The sequence below is a fragment of the Sciurus carolinensis genome, chromosome 8 (genome assembly GCF_902686445.1).
Source record: "Sciurus carolinensis chromosome 8, mSciCar1.2, whole genome shotgun sequence".
NCBI lineage: Eukaryota > Metazoa > Chordata > Mammalia > Rodentia > Sciuridae > Sciurus > Sciurus carolinensis.
In genome coordinates, this window is record NC_062220.1 from 48,613,567 (window position 1) to 48,627,622 (window position 14,056).

The 14,056-nt window shown below is 35.9% G+C and overlaps 1 pseudogene; it reads right to left on the minus strand.

Annotated features, from left to right (window-relative positions):
• Nucleotides 1–279: 279 nt before the first annotated feature.
• Nucleotides 280–1,678, minus strand: LOC124991304 (charged multivesicular body protein 6-like; annotated as a pseudogene).
• Between the last annotated feature and the right edge of the window lie 12,378 nt (nucleotides 1,679–14,056).

The following is a 14,056-nucleotide window of genomic DNA, read 5'->3' on the forward strand; positions in this document are numbered from 1 at the left end:
ACCATGGGAACCACCCCGTCAGAAGCCGGGCCTGGCCAAGGGTCTGATTGTTGCTGTTTAATCCAGAACAGCAGCGCCACTGGGCAATCAGACTAAGCCGTGAGGGGACGCTCCGGAGCCGACAGGCACGTGAGTCTGCGTGTGCTGCTGTTCTGCCCGACGACAGCACCTTCGGCCAGCCCGGCCATGCCGGCCTCTGGGAGCCCTTTGGGGCTGCCACACACCCAAACTCCGTGGGCTTGTCCTTGCAGAATCCCTGCGAGTCCTGTGAGGGCCGAGCTACGAGGCTGCCACCAGGTCTGCGGCCCTGGGTCTGACCTTGACAGGGGCTTTTTCTGGTTGTGTTTCAGGAAGCGGCTCCGAAGGAACCTCCGGGAGCTCTAGTTGTTCCTGAGGATCGCATCCAGCTCTTCCAGGATGGCTTCTTCATCCTCGTGAGTGAAGCTTCCTGCCAACAGCTCATCTCTTTGCTGCTGGTACTGCATGGCCTCCTGGGTTTCCTCCGGGGTCCTCTCCACTTCATCTATAGACATCACCTGGTGCATCTTGTTCAGACACTCATTCCCCACCTGCAGCCCCTCCAGCACCTTCATCTCAATCTGGGTGAACTCAATGCTCTGGACCATGGCCTCCAGGCTGCTGATCTGGCTCTCTGTCCTGTCCAGGGGCTGCTCCCGGTACTGCTTCTTCTTGAGCAGCAGCTTGGCCCATTCTTTTCCTGCCATCTCGCAGAAGCTGCCTGGTCAGGGCCCGCTCCCGCTCCAGCTGCTGCGTGACCCTCTTCTGGTACTGTGTCAGCTTGTCCCACTGCTGCTTGAGTTGCAGGATGGCCCCGTCGTGCTCGGTGACCGGGCTCTGCTTCTTGCGGCCAAACAGGTTGCCCGAGGCGGCCCCACGCCCGCCAACCGGCTGCCCCCCTTAGTTTTCTTTTTAACATTAATTCATCAAATTGTGTTGAAAAGATAAAATTAAAGTCATTGGAAGTATAACAATGAACAAGTTGCATAATGCTCTTCCATATATGAAAGTTATAAACTAGCTATTGGATACAAATAATGAATAGATAATGATGATAAAGTATGGTGAGCTGTGATGGTCAAGAAAGAAGGTGATATGTACCTGCAGGAGAGATCTTAAGGAAAGTTTTTTGGAAGAAGTAATATCTAAGCTGAAGAATGAGTAAGAATTATTTGACGGAAGTTGTGGGAAAACCGTTAAATATGACTGCAACCCAGTGGGAAATAGGGCACAGGGATGAAGAAAGAGATTGAATAGGCAAGCAAGTGAAGCCAGAATTAAGGACAGGTAGTTAGAGTAGAAATAGGGGATCCCTCAAATCGTCAAATCGAGGAAATGAAGCCTTGAAGCCATCTGCTCTGGAAGTTGGAGACTGCTCCTGGGAAAATGGAATGTCAAGGAGCTCTGGAGCCCATTGATTACCAAATTTACCTGTCTTTATCAAGGACTGCGAGCATGGAGCTGCTAATTAATGCCCCCTGGGCCCTTACCTGCCTGAATCATCTTGGCCCTTCCACTACCCTTGGCTTCTCACTTAATACAAAACCAGGCTAGGCAGGAAGGAGAGATAAGGGGGGAGAGAACTGGAGAACAAAAGAGACCTTAACCTATAAAAGATGTAGGGTGCGCTCACTTCTTGGGACTTTAGAACATCGGCCATGGCCCGCTTCTTCCTACCAGGAGAAGTCTGTATTATTACCTTTAAATAAAACCTGCTTAATATGCTTGCCCTGGCGTGCTTCTCTAGTGTTCAAACTTCAACATTAGAGGGAGCAGAACTTGTCTGCGGTATCACAAGGATTCACATTCTGTGCTCAAGCATACAAAGGAGAACAAAGCTGAAAGCAAATAAGTCTTTTTACTTGCATGAATGAAATTTGAATTCAGACAATTCAAGTCTTGGAAGAACTCAGGTTGGGTTAATCCACTGAGGAAGATCAGTGAGTTCTGTAAGAACATAATAAATCTTAATCTCATGTTCCTGCCTGCCTATTTTTTTTAAATGTTCAGATATCAAGCAAAGAATGTGAGTAACTTTTCCTTGACATTACCATATTCTGATCTACTGCTTGTTATCCTAGGATCTGCTAAATGGGAAGGTGAGCGTCCATTTCTCCTGCAATTTTGAGGGACTTTTCCCAAGGCTTATCTTGAAATGGAGGTAGAGAAGTATCTTATTAGCAAAATCGATCATAACTGGTATACTTTTAAGAATCAGAGGCAGAATTTTAAAATTATTAATTAATTACTAATTTTAAAAATTATTAATTTTAAAATTATCTAGAAGCATTTCTGTTGTTATGGTGAATATTATCAGAACCTTGGAAACAGAAGACAAAAAATCAATATGATAGAGTTTGCATGAGGATTAAAAGAATCACGTACAACTAATGAGAACAAATAAAATTTAAATTTTTTAAAAAAAGAATCATAAATTTCAACGAGGACGTTAGTGACTGAATCTAGTGAAGTTTCAATTTCAATTGGCTCCTTTCCCTTCATTTGTCTATTCAAAGACTTTGAAAGCTCAATAGTCATGTCCAGTGATCACAAAACCTTTTACAGTTTTAGATCTCGTTCCTATTTTTCATGCAGCCTAATAGGGACCAGAGCTGCTGGGTATATGTGAAAAGCAAATGTAGGACTGTGAATGCTTCAAAATCTTGTATAAGAGACTTCATTTAAATTTTGTCAATGTAATTGCATACATCCTAACAATAGATTTAGAAGTCAAAGCCCATTATTATGAAATCCTAGGTTTTCTGCCATTCTTTTCTTATACATTCTTCTATTACTATTTTACTAGACTGAACATTTTTTATCAGGATTTAAAGATCTACTTGGCAGATATACTTTGCATGTTAGCTATTTCCTACAAATTTTGGTATGTTGCATTCCTATTACCATTAAGTTAAAATATTTTCTACTATCCCTTAAGATTACTCACAGACTATTTAGAAGTGTGTTAATTTTTAAGTGTTTGTAATTTTTGAGGTATCATATTGCTATTAATTTCTAATCTAATTCTATTTTAATCAGCTTTCTGTTACTGTGAACAAAATATCTGATGAGAACAACTTAGAGGAGGGAAAATTTACTTGAGTCTCATGGTTTCAGAGGTCTTAGTTCATGGATGGTCAACTCCATTGCTCTGTGCCCAGGGTGAAGCAGCATATCATAGGTGACAAGGGCCCTGCTGAGGAAAGCTGCTCAGTTCATGGCAGGGGTCAGAAGCAAAGAGAAGAAAATAAGGGGGAGCAGGCTGCAGAGATGATGAACACTTCCAGAGTATATCCCAAGTAAGCCATCTCCTCTAGCCACACCCCAACTGCATACGGTGGTCACCATTCAAAGAATCTATAGCTCCAACCATCATTCAGGATAAACTGATTAGGTTACAACTCTCACAATTCAATCATTTCACCTCCAAACATTGCTACAGGAGCTTTGGGGATCACCTCATATACAAACATAACAAATTCCAATGTTGTCAGAGAATATACTCTACCATTGTAATCCTTCTGATTTTACCGAAGCCTATTTTAAAGCTCAGGATATTTTCTAGTTTGGTGAATGGCCATGTACATTCAGTAGTGTAATGTATAAAGCTGCTCCCCCACCCATTCCTTTGCAGTCATTTTCCCCACCTCCCAACCACTTGTCAATCTGTGAACATCCTAGCTAGCTACTGGTTCATCAGTCAGCATGCAAGTATCCTTGTCCGATATTGGTCCCCTATTAGCCCCCCAGAATTCAACTGTTTACTGTAGCTTCCCCGCCATCTTTTCCCATCCTTCTGTCTGTCCTCCTCACTTTTCTCTATCCTCCTGGCTTTCCACTCTCTCTAGCGCGCGCTCTTTCTCTTTCCTTTCTCTTTTCCTCTCATTTTCTCTCTTACCCTGCAGGGAGACACTCTGTTTGCTTAATAAACTCCCTTATGTGATTTTCCGGTCTGGCGTGGTTCTGTGGGATTTCCCTTACATGTAGGTGTTGGATGTAGGACTCTGAAAACATCAATAAGTTATGGTGGTTGCTAGTGTTGTCCAGACTATCTTCCATTACTTCAATCATACTTATATTTAAAATCTAGTTTTCCTTTTAGTTGGAAAGCTTACTTCATTAACTTTTTTTATTTTTAATGTGGTACTAGGAATTGGACCTAGGGTCTCACCCATGCTAGGCAAGCACTCTACCATGAGCAACATCCCCAGCCTACTATGGATTTTGGTATAATTATTTTTGGTGTAATTATTATAAGGCAAGATATAGAGCTACCATTTTATTATTATTTTTTGTTTATTACTTCTGCTTTGTTGTTTTTGTTTTTCTTTTCTTATCCATTGATATTTTTAAATACTTTCTGGAATTTTAAGTAAATTTTCACTACACTTTTTATACTATTTTTAGAAGTCTCTCAGATTATAATACACAACTTTTTAGTCTATATGTAATTAATATTTTACCTTTCAATGCAGAATTAAAACCCTTTCAAAAGTATTAGTTCATTAATTAATCCTTTATACTACCCATGTTATGTCTATATACTTTATAAAACCCCATCCTTTATACTTCCCATGTTATGTCTACATACTTTATAAAACCCCACTCTAAAATGCTTTAATTCTGGTTAATATAGTCATATGTTTTTTAATAAATTAAGAGGAAATGCAGTCTTCTATAGTTAATGTAATATTTACCACTTTGAATGTTCATTCCTTCTTGAAGATTTGATTTTCTACTGGTATAATTTCCTATTATACTAAAAAAACTGACTTTATTATTTTCTGTGGTAAAGGTCTGTTGGAAATGAATTTACTTTCATCTGGGAAAGTATATTTTATGTTCATTCTTTAGGATACAAAATGCTGCTTGGTTGTGTTTTTCTTGAAAAATGTCATTCCACTGTCTTTTAGCTCCAATATTTTTTATTGAGAAATCTATAGTCATTCAAATCATGTGTTATGTTTTCTTTTTTGTTTCTTTTTCTTTGATTTTAAGCAAATTATTTATGTGTTAGATATGGTTTTCCTTGTATTTTTTTCTGCTTAGAATATACCTTATTTTTTAAATGCATAAATTTATTTTTCACCAAATTTTGAAAAATTTCAGCCATTATATCTATAAATATTTTTCTGCCCATTCTCTCCTCTGGGAACTATACTGTATGGTAGACCTTTTCTGCAATTTCCCAAGCATGTTGATCTTTTAATATTTTTATTCTCTGCTTTACACTGGATAATTTTTGACAATCTTTATTTAAATTCACTATTTCCTTTATCATCTCCATTTCCCAAAGAAGCTTATTCCATGAGTTATTCATATTGTTATTGACATTGCTTCAAAGAGTGTTGATGTTTTTGTTTTATCAAGTGGACTATTATTCCATCTTTGACTTAACTTGAGGATAGCATTTAAAAATCTTGAGTCAATTCTTTGGGCCTAACCAAACTGCTTTGCTTCTTCCTAGAATATGTACAAATCCAGGGAAAGGCAAAATTTTAGACAGAGTTTATGTGTTAGAGTATGGGTTTTCTGGCTCAGATTCTCTCCTCTCCAGTATTTTCTGTTTTCTTCTTATGATACGTTTCAACGGATTCTAAACTTTTAACTTCATTCATGAGGATGTCTGATGAATTTGCCGAACAAATGGTAGCTGATAATTTTACCAGAATGGTTGGGGTATTTGTGAGGTTTGCTAAATTTCCTCCTGTTACCAAATTTTTACTTCACTAGCTCCCTCTTCTGTTTCCACAATAAAATGCAGATTCTTTAATAAAGAGTGTGTTCTTTTTTCTATTTTCATAGAATTCTTTGAAAATATTTTGTTTCCTGTTGACTATCTGCCAATGCTCTTTCCATTCCCCCTCAGACCTCTAAGGGATACCTCTCTTGTCAAGATGTTCTCTCCTCCCCAGGACAGTGTCTTTTCAAACTGCTACTTTTGGACTACACCCTTTGTGACTCTTGAATGTTCACTCTCTAGTAGCCAAGTGTTCTTTTTCAGATCTTGGACCTGTTCTTAGCATTTTCCCAGGCAGGGTGAACACCTGCGGGCTCCAGCCTTGGTATACAGCCTGTGTCCATCGCTACTATCACTGGTTTTCTTTGTTCTCTTCTCTTCTGCTTATTTCTTGAACAACCATCTACTTTTATGTGAGCTCTGGAGACAGCTGTGCTGGTTCCAAATGTTTATTTCTCTACTTAAATCTAAACTGAGTTTTGTACTATCACCTGAATGCCAGTTTTGTTATGGAAATAAGCTATTGGTAGGTTGATTTGGTCCCTTTTTGATCTCTGTGGTTTCATTTTGATGATATAGAGATGGATGAAATTTAGTGGCCTCTCCCTTTTTTTTGAAAAGAAAAATGATATCTTTTAACTAGCTTCATTTATATTATTTCACTCCTTGAAATAAAACATATACATGTATTTCCTTTTGTTTTTCCCATAAAGAAACCTTAAAAGGTCTAACTGAGGTCACTTCTTTGGAAAGCGACAGTCAGGATTAAACCCATGCTTAACCCTACTGTTCTGAACTATAGCGCTATACTACTGGGTAGGTACTGATGTCGGATTGCCCAGATTAAAGTCCTTACTCCACCACATGTTGGTTGTGTGATCTCTAGCAAGTTAAAGAACCTAGGAAAGCTCTTGCTATTTCTTTATCAAACAAGGTATAGTATACTATTTTTCCTTATAGGAAAAGTTTATATTAGAAGAAATAATCCATGTAAAATTCATAGCATGTATTATGTATTCAATAAATATTTTACTAATTCCTAAGGAATATTAAGTTGTGACTATTGGTGTTTTCAAGCACTTTCATTGTGAGATAGTCTTTAAATGTGCTCATAAAAAGACAACAACATGAAGTAGTTTTTTTTAATAGACTTCTTGAGACCAAATTCAAAATAAACTCCAATGTGCCATGTCTACTCTCCACTCAAATCTTCAATAGATAATCTCATTTTAGACTTCTTCCAAGAGGTAACTCTGGCTAATAATGTCCAACTTTGAAAGTCTAACTGCACTCTAATCACAGGAGTTTTGCCCTACAGCTTTATTCATGGGACCCTTTCCCCAAAGCATCTTTATGCAATCAAATCAGATCCCAAAGCTTTTATCAGCTTCTAATGTGACTGAAGTATAAATTTTGACACCTGAAATGATTCTGTAGACAAAAACAAACAAATCTCAAAACAATAACTCTAGAGGAATATATTTGAAGCAAATATTCCTGAAAGAAGTCAAAAGAAAGATTTTAATAAAGTCAACTAATGATACAATTGAAACTTTCATTTTACTAAAATGTTATTGCTAAAAGGATAGAAAACTATGTATTTGAATAATGCATATAATTGTTATTAATTATTTTATACCTTGGTATCTTCCAAATTGAACTTAAAGAAGTAAATTAAATATATATGCAATTGAAACATATATATGTATACATGTACACATCACTATTGTATAAATGTGTGTGTGTAATATAATATAATTTATATATATTATTAATGCCAAAAAGATTAGAGTCACCGCAGACATATTTTGGGGGTCTTGGGTTGTTAGTGAAGAATTCTCCCTGAAATAATATTTCACATTTGTTTTAATATATATAGGATATTTCTATCCATAGGCTAGCAAATTGTACTATCTTTGTATTGAAAGAAAAGTTAGAATTTATTTTTAAAATGATAAAGTGGAGTCTTTTTTGGCTTCTATAATTTAATATTATCTTAAGCTCACTTTAGACCTGTTGGAACATGGCAGGGAAGAAATGTTATTGGTATTCTATTATATCATAAATCTGCAGTATTTATGAGGTTACCTAATCTAAAAAGTCTTGAGTACTACAAAGTAAAGAAATGTTAAGAGTATTGAGCAGCAGTATGATTTTTGATTTATTGCCCTAGGAAATACTGTTTATGGAAGCTGGGGAGTGAAGCATGGCTTTGGGCATGCTCCTAGGCAGACATTCTACCACTAAGCCACATCCCAAGCTGGAAGACCCATCATGAATTAGGGAAATGCTTTCACTTAGCTCCACATCCAGTGTAGGCAAACTAAATTATTTTCTGTATCCTCCCTTACACATGTCATTGGGTTGTGAGTTATATAATTCTTCAGATTTCTGGATGATTATCAATAATTATAGTTTAATAAAATGCTATTATTTTCTGATTCCCTTCTCCCTCTGTCTCTCTGTACCTATAAACACTTATATATTAAATTAACCACCTGCCAAGATATGTCATCTTAGAGCAAAGAGTTGGAGGTTAGGATTGTGGGTTCATTTTAGTCAAACATTTTATACTAGTGGTAAGAAATAGAAAAAAGAAGGGAGATTAAGTAAAACAGGAAGCTGAGAGTCAGTGTGAGTTTGCACAATGTCCCTACACTCTGCCTTGAGGTACACAGCTGCTATTCTCTTAGTATATAGCCTCTCTGCAGTTAGATAGCATCTAGACTCTAATGTGATAAAGAGCTTATTGATAACAGTCCAGAAGCATGTAATATACTCTAAAAGATCCACGATTGTTTTTGTCATATAATCACAACTGAGAACCACTGATACAGAGGAATGGACTCTTGATTGCATTGATCTCTGGCAAATCCTAAAATTGGCAGATATTATGGAGATAAGAGCTTGACAGATCTGAAGAGAACATATTTAATATCTTGTTAATCTGCAAATTTTGTTTAAAGAGAAAGATACTTCCATATAGTGAAATTTTGAAGATACACGACTGGCAGGTCACTGACAAAAGTGGTGGTTTCTTGAAAAAGTGGTGGCAGAGCTACATGCTGGGTGCTGTCAGCTAAAGTATAAAAAGGAGAATAGTTTTACTGTGAATTGCTTTGTGTTGTGTGTAGCTTAGTGTGATCTATATGGATATTATGATAGATATTATTTTCTATAACATTAATTCAGTTCTAAATTGCTCTGAATAATAAATACATGTATAAAATTGGAACATAGATATAATTTAATACTTAAGTTTCTTTGTATATATGTATGTATATGAAATTATATATGATTCATACTTTATAGTAAGATAGAAGATCTCTGCTTAAAGATACTGTGTTCAATTTAATAGATTGTTGGTGGAATAAATGATATTAGAAAACCAAAGATGAATGAAACATGTTCCATTCCATTGAGAAGTATACCATATTACTGAGAAAATTAAAAATGTTCCCAACTTTGCAAGTCTGTACCCAAAAACATTTACTCTATTTTTATATACAGATTGTTATGACCTATTTCTGTGAAATTAACCTAAAATGTATCACAAATTTTGGAGAGTTTTAAGCTACAAATTTGTCCTGAAAAAACAATCCTCAGTTTATATGCTCTCATATCTGTGTTCTGCCACAATACTGGATTCTTTTATGAGTCTGTCACTAAACTCAGCATGGCTGTTAGTGTGGGTAACTTCTCTGGGTATCCAATTCTTACCTGAAAAACGTGACCTTGACCTTTTTTCTTCTTAAATTTTTGGAGAAAAGAAAAAAGAAAAAAAAAAGAAGAAGAAGAAGAAGAAGGAAAAGAAAACCAGTGAGAAATAGTTATGACATCATAGGCAAAGGAAAAAAAAAAAAAAAAAGAAAGAAAATCTGAGAAACAGTAACATTCCAGAGGCAAAGGCTCATGAAGGACTGACACCTGACTATAAGGTAGAAAAATGAGACACGTCTCTACCCACATGCCACCACATTGCTAAAGGCTTTTTGACATCAGTTCCAGTTATGCAATATATCATGCCTGCCTGTAAAAAATTCCAAGTCATGCTAAATGTCAAAACAGCAATCAGAAAACTCACACAACATGAAGAAACACAGCAATCATGAAAACCAGACATGGAAGGGATTTTGGAGTTAATCAGACAGAAACTTAAAGGATTATGATTAATATGCTAACACATAAAGCATTACTTGTGGTATAAAAGGACATATGGGTAAGTAGAGAGAGAGAAATTCTAAGAGCAAATGAAAGGATGCTAGAGATCAAAAACACTATAACAGAAGTGAAGAATTCCTCTGATGGACTGATCAATGGCATGAGCATGGCTAAAGAAAGAACCTCTGAATTTGAAGATATCTCAAAAGAAAAGCATACCTAAAAAGGAAAGAGTAAAAAGACCAAGAAAAACCATATTCAGGAACTGTGGGACAATTACATGCATGTAAAGGAACTATCAGAGAGAAGAAAAAGAAAAAGGTGACAGGAGAAATATCTGATTACAATGATTGAACTTCTTCAAATTAATGTCAAATACCAGGAAGATCAGTGAATACACACTGTAAAAACTACACTTACACATATAATTTTCAAATCACTGAAAATCAGAGGTAAAATTCTAAAAGAAGACAGTGAGACCAAGATAAGAATTGCACCTAACTTATCCTTAGAAATCATGCAAACAGAATGGAATGAAATATTGAAAGTGTGGAGAGGGAAAAATCTCCAACCTAGAGTGCTGTACCTTATGAAATTACCCTTCAAAAATAAAGAAGACATAAAGACTTCCTCAGACGAATGAAAAATGAGAGAATTTGCTGCCAGTGTAAAGGATTTGCAAGAAAATTTAAAATAAGTAATTTAGAGAGAGAGAGAGATAAAGAATGTAAGTTGAAACTTGGGTCTACATAAAGAAAGGAAGAGTACCAAAGAAGAAAAAAATGAAGAAGGTAAAATAAAAAGTTTTATTATAAGTTACTCACACTATGTAAGCCAGTATAGTATTATTTGCAAGTCAACTTGGGCTCATTGTAAAGACATATTTCAAACTCCAAATGATCATTAAGAAAAATTTTTAAAAAATACATAACTGGGAGAGTTGCAAAGATGGCAGAGTAGAGGGGGTGACTTTCCAGGCTGCTTTCTAGTATGAAACCAAGAAATCATGATGCCTGTGGTGTGTCTTGGTAGGGAAAGATCAGAGATCAAGGACACTGTCAGACTGACCCCGAAGGTATGCTGCACAGTACTCTCACACGGGAAAGAAGCCACATCTTTCTCAGCTGCCCACAGAAAAGAGAAAGGAGGCATTTTGAAGCCATGTGGTGGGAGCCAGTGGCTTTGGGTGCCAAATCCTGGCAAACGGAGTTGACTCTGAAAAGTAGTCCTGACAAACCCATGACACACATCTTAGAGCATGCCTAATAGGCCAGGAGAAAATCAGATGCAGAGAGGGTTTTACATAGGGAAATATGGGTCATGGAAACCCACCCAGTTCCACCCTCCCCCATGAGTCCAGTGGCCCATAGGAACAACTAAGAGGGCTGAACCTGGTCAGGAACTCAAAAGTGCAGAGGCAAGAATGTCTGAGCTTGGGGACTGAACCCCAGAGTCCAGGAAATTCAGGGCCCACTGGTAATGGACAGCACCAAGGATTGGCTCCCCCACCACATGAGAGGAACCCAGGGGAGATTCCTGGGATGTAGTCTCATGGACCAGCAGCTGCTGGGCCCTGGAGGTATGCTGATTTAAAATCTTTACAACAATCACTATTTAATGAAGAACCTAGATCCTACCTAGTCTAAATCCTGTCTCCAGGAATTCTGCCTATGGGATGTTCTGTCACAGAACTCTCCAGTGAACTCTCCCTGTGGAAAAATTCTGAATTCTAACTGGCAACATGTCGAACAACTCAAAAGAAGAAGAATTTGAAAGCCTATGGCCAATACTCTTAAACACACTACATACCTCAAGAATAAAATGGAAAGAAAGACAATTGGGATAAGACAATGAACATATATTTTCATAGACAATTTTTGACCACTGAGACCAAAAAGATTTCCTTAACTTTTCATGAAGAACTTTTTTTGTTGTTGTTTAATTGTGAGCTAAATGGTTCGTGGACACTTACACATATTTGGCTCTTTTGTTCACATTTATAGCATTCTTTAAAAGCAGTTATTTTTAATGGGTCAGTCTTTTGAGGGCAGGGATGTTTTTGATTAGTATATTTGGGTGTTTCTATATTTTTCTTTTTTCTCTCTCTCTCTTCTCTGTTTCCTTTGATTCCCTTTCTCTGAACATACAACCTTTAAGGACACTAGGTGTTCACAGGGTAGAAACTCTATTGCCTCAGATCTATACTGTGAGATGGGAAGACACACAAACAATATGAAAAAGCCAGGGAACAAACAGTTCCAAACAAACTAAAATACTTCAATAACAAAATCCACCAATACCCCAGTGGAAGAAATGTCAGAGAAGGGATTTATAAAGTTCATAATTAAACTGATCCACAAAGTAAAAGAAATTTAAGGAATAAAATCTGAAAATACAGGAAGTAAAAATCACTTTAAAAAAAAGAGAGATAGAGATTCTCCAATAAAATCAAACAGAAACCTTCCATGATAAACAAAAGTTAAAATAGTTTACAACTAGAAAGCCTACACTAAAAACATACTTAATAAAATGAAGCAATCAATACACCAAATTAAAAATTAAATGGAAAGTATCACCAGCAGATCAGACCACTTGGAAGATAGTTTTGGCAACAAAGACAAAATACATGATCTTGAAAATAAAGTTGACCAATGGATAAAGATGTTAACAGACCATGAATAGAACTTTCAAGAAATATGGGATAACATGAAAAGACCAAATTTATGATATATTGGGATAGATGAAGGAGCAGAAACACAAAACAAAGGAATGTACAATCTTTTAAATGAAATAATATCAGAAAATTTCCCAAATCTGAAGAATGAAATGAAAAATCAAAAACAGGAGGCTAACACTATTTCAAATATACAAGCAACAGACCCACACCAAGATACATTATTATGAAAATGCCTAACATACAGAAAATAGAATTTTAAAGGCTGCTAGAGAAAAATGACAGGCCACATTCAGAGGCAAACAAATCCAGATTCCAGCTGGTTTCTCAACCCAGACTTTAAAAGCCAGAAGGTTTTGAAACAATATATATCAAACTCTGAAAGAAAATGGATGCCAACCAAGAATACTATACTCAGCAAAATTAAAATTCAGGTTTGATGATGAAATATAAACCTTCCATGATAATCAAAAGTTAAAATATTTTACAACTAGAAAGGCTACACTAAAAACATACTTAATAAAATATTTCATGATGAATAAATAAAAAATAAAATTGAAAACCAGCAAATGAAGAAAATACACTAGAAAAATAGTCAATTAAAAGAGAAACTAATTCAAATTAAAAATCAGAAATAAAGTGACAGGGAATAAAAATCATTTCTCAATAATAACATTGAATGTAAATGGCCTAAATTCATCAATCAAAAGATACAGAATGGCACATTGGATTAAAAAAACAAGACCCAACAATGCACTGTCTCCAAGAGACTCACCTCATAGACAAAGACATCCACAGATGTAAGGTAAAAGGATGGGGAAAACTTATTATTCACATAGATCTTGTAAACAAGCAGGAGTTTCTATCCTCATATCAGATAAAGAAATTTCAAGTCAAAGATAATCAAAAGGGACAAATACTGCTTAAGGGAATTATACAACATCAAGAAGTAAAAATCATAAATATTTATGCCCCAAACAATGGAGTATCTGTATACATCAAACAAACCCCTTTAGATTTCAAGAATCAAATAAACCACATGACAATAATACTAGGTGATTTTAATGTGTCTCTCTCATCACTGCATAGATCTTCCAAACAAAAATAAATAAAGAAGCTAAAGAACTAAAAAGAATAATTAAAAATTTAGGTCTAATGGACATATGTAGAATATTTCATCTGCCAATGACTGAATAAACTTTCTTCTCAGAAGCACAAGGATTATTTTCTAAAATAGACCATGTCTAAGTCCACAAATACAAAAAATAGAGATAATACCTTGTATTCTATCAGATCTTAATGGAATGAAATTAGAAATTAAAGATAAAATAAAAATTAGAAGCTACTCCAATACCTGGAGACTAAATAATGCATTGTTGAATGGGCAATGGATAGCAGAAGAAATCAGGGGTGAAATAAAAATAATGCTTAGAGGTAAGTAAGAATAGCAATATAACATATCA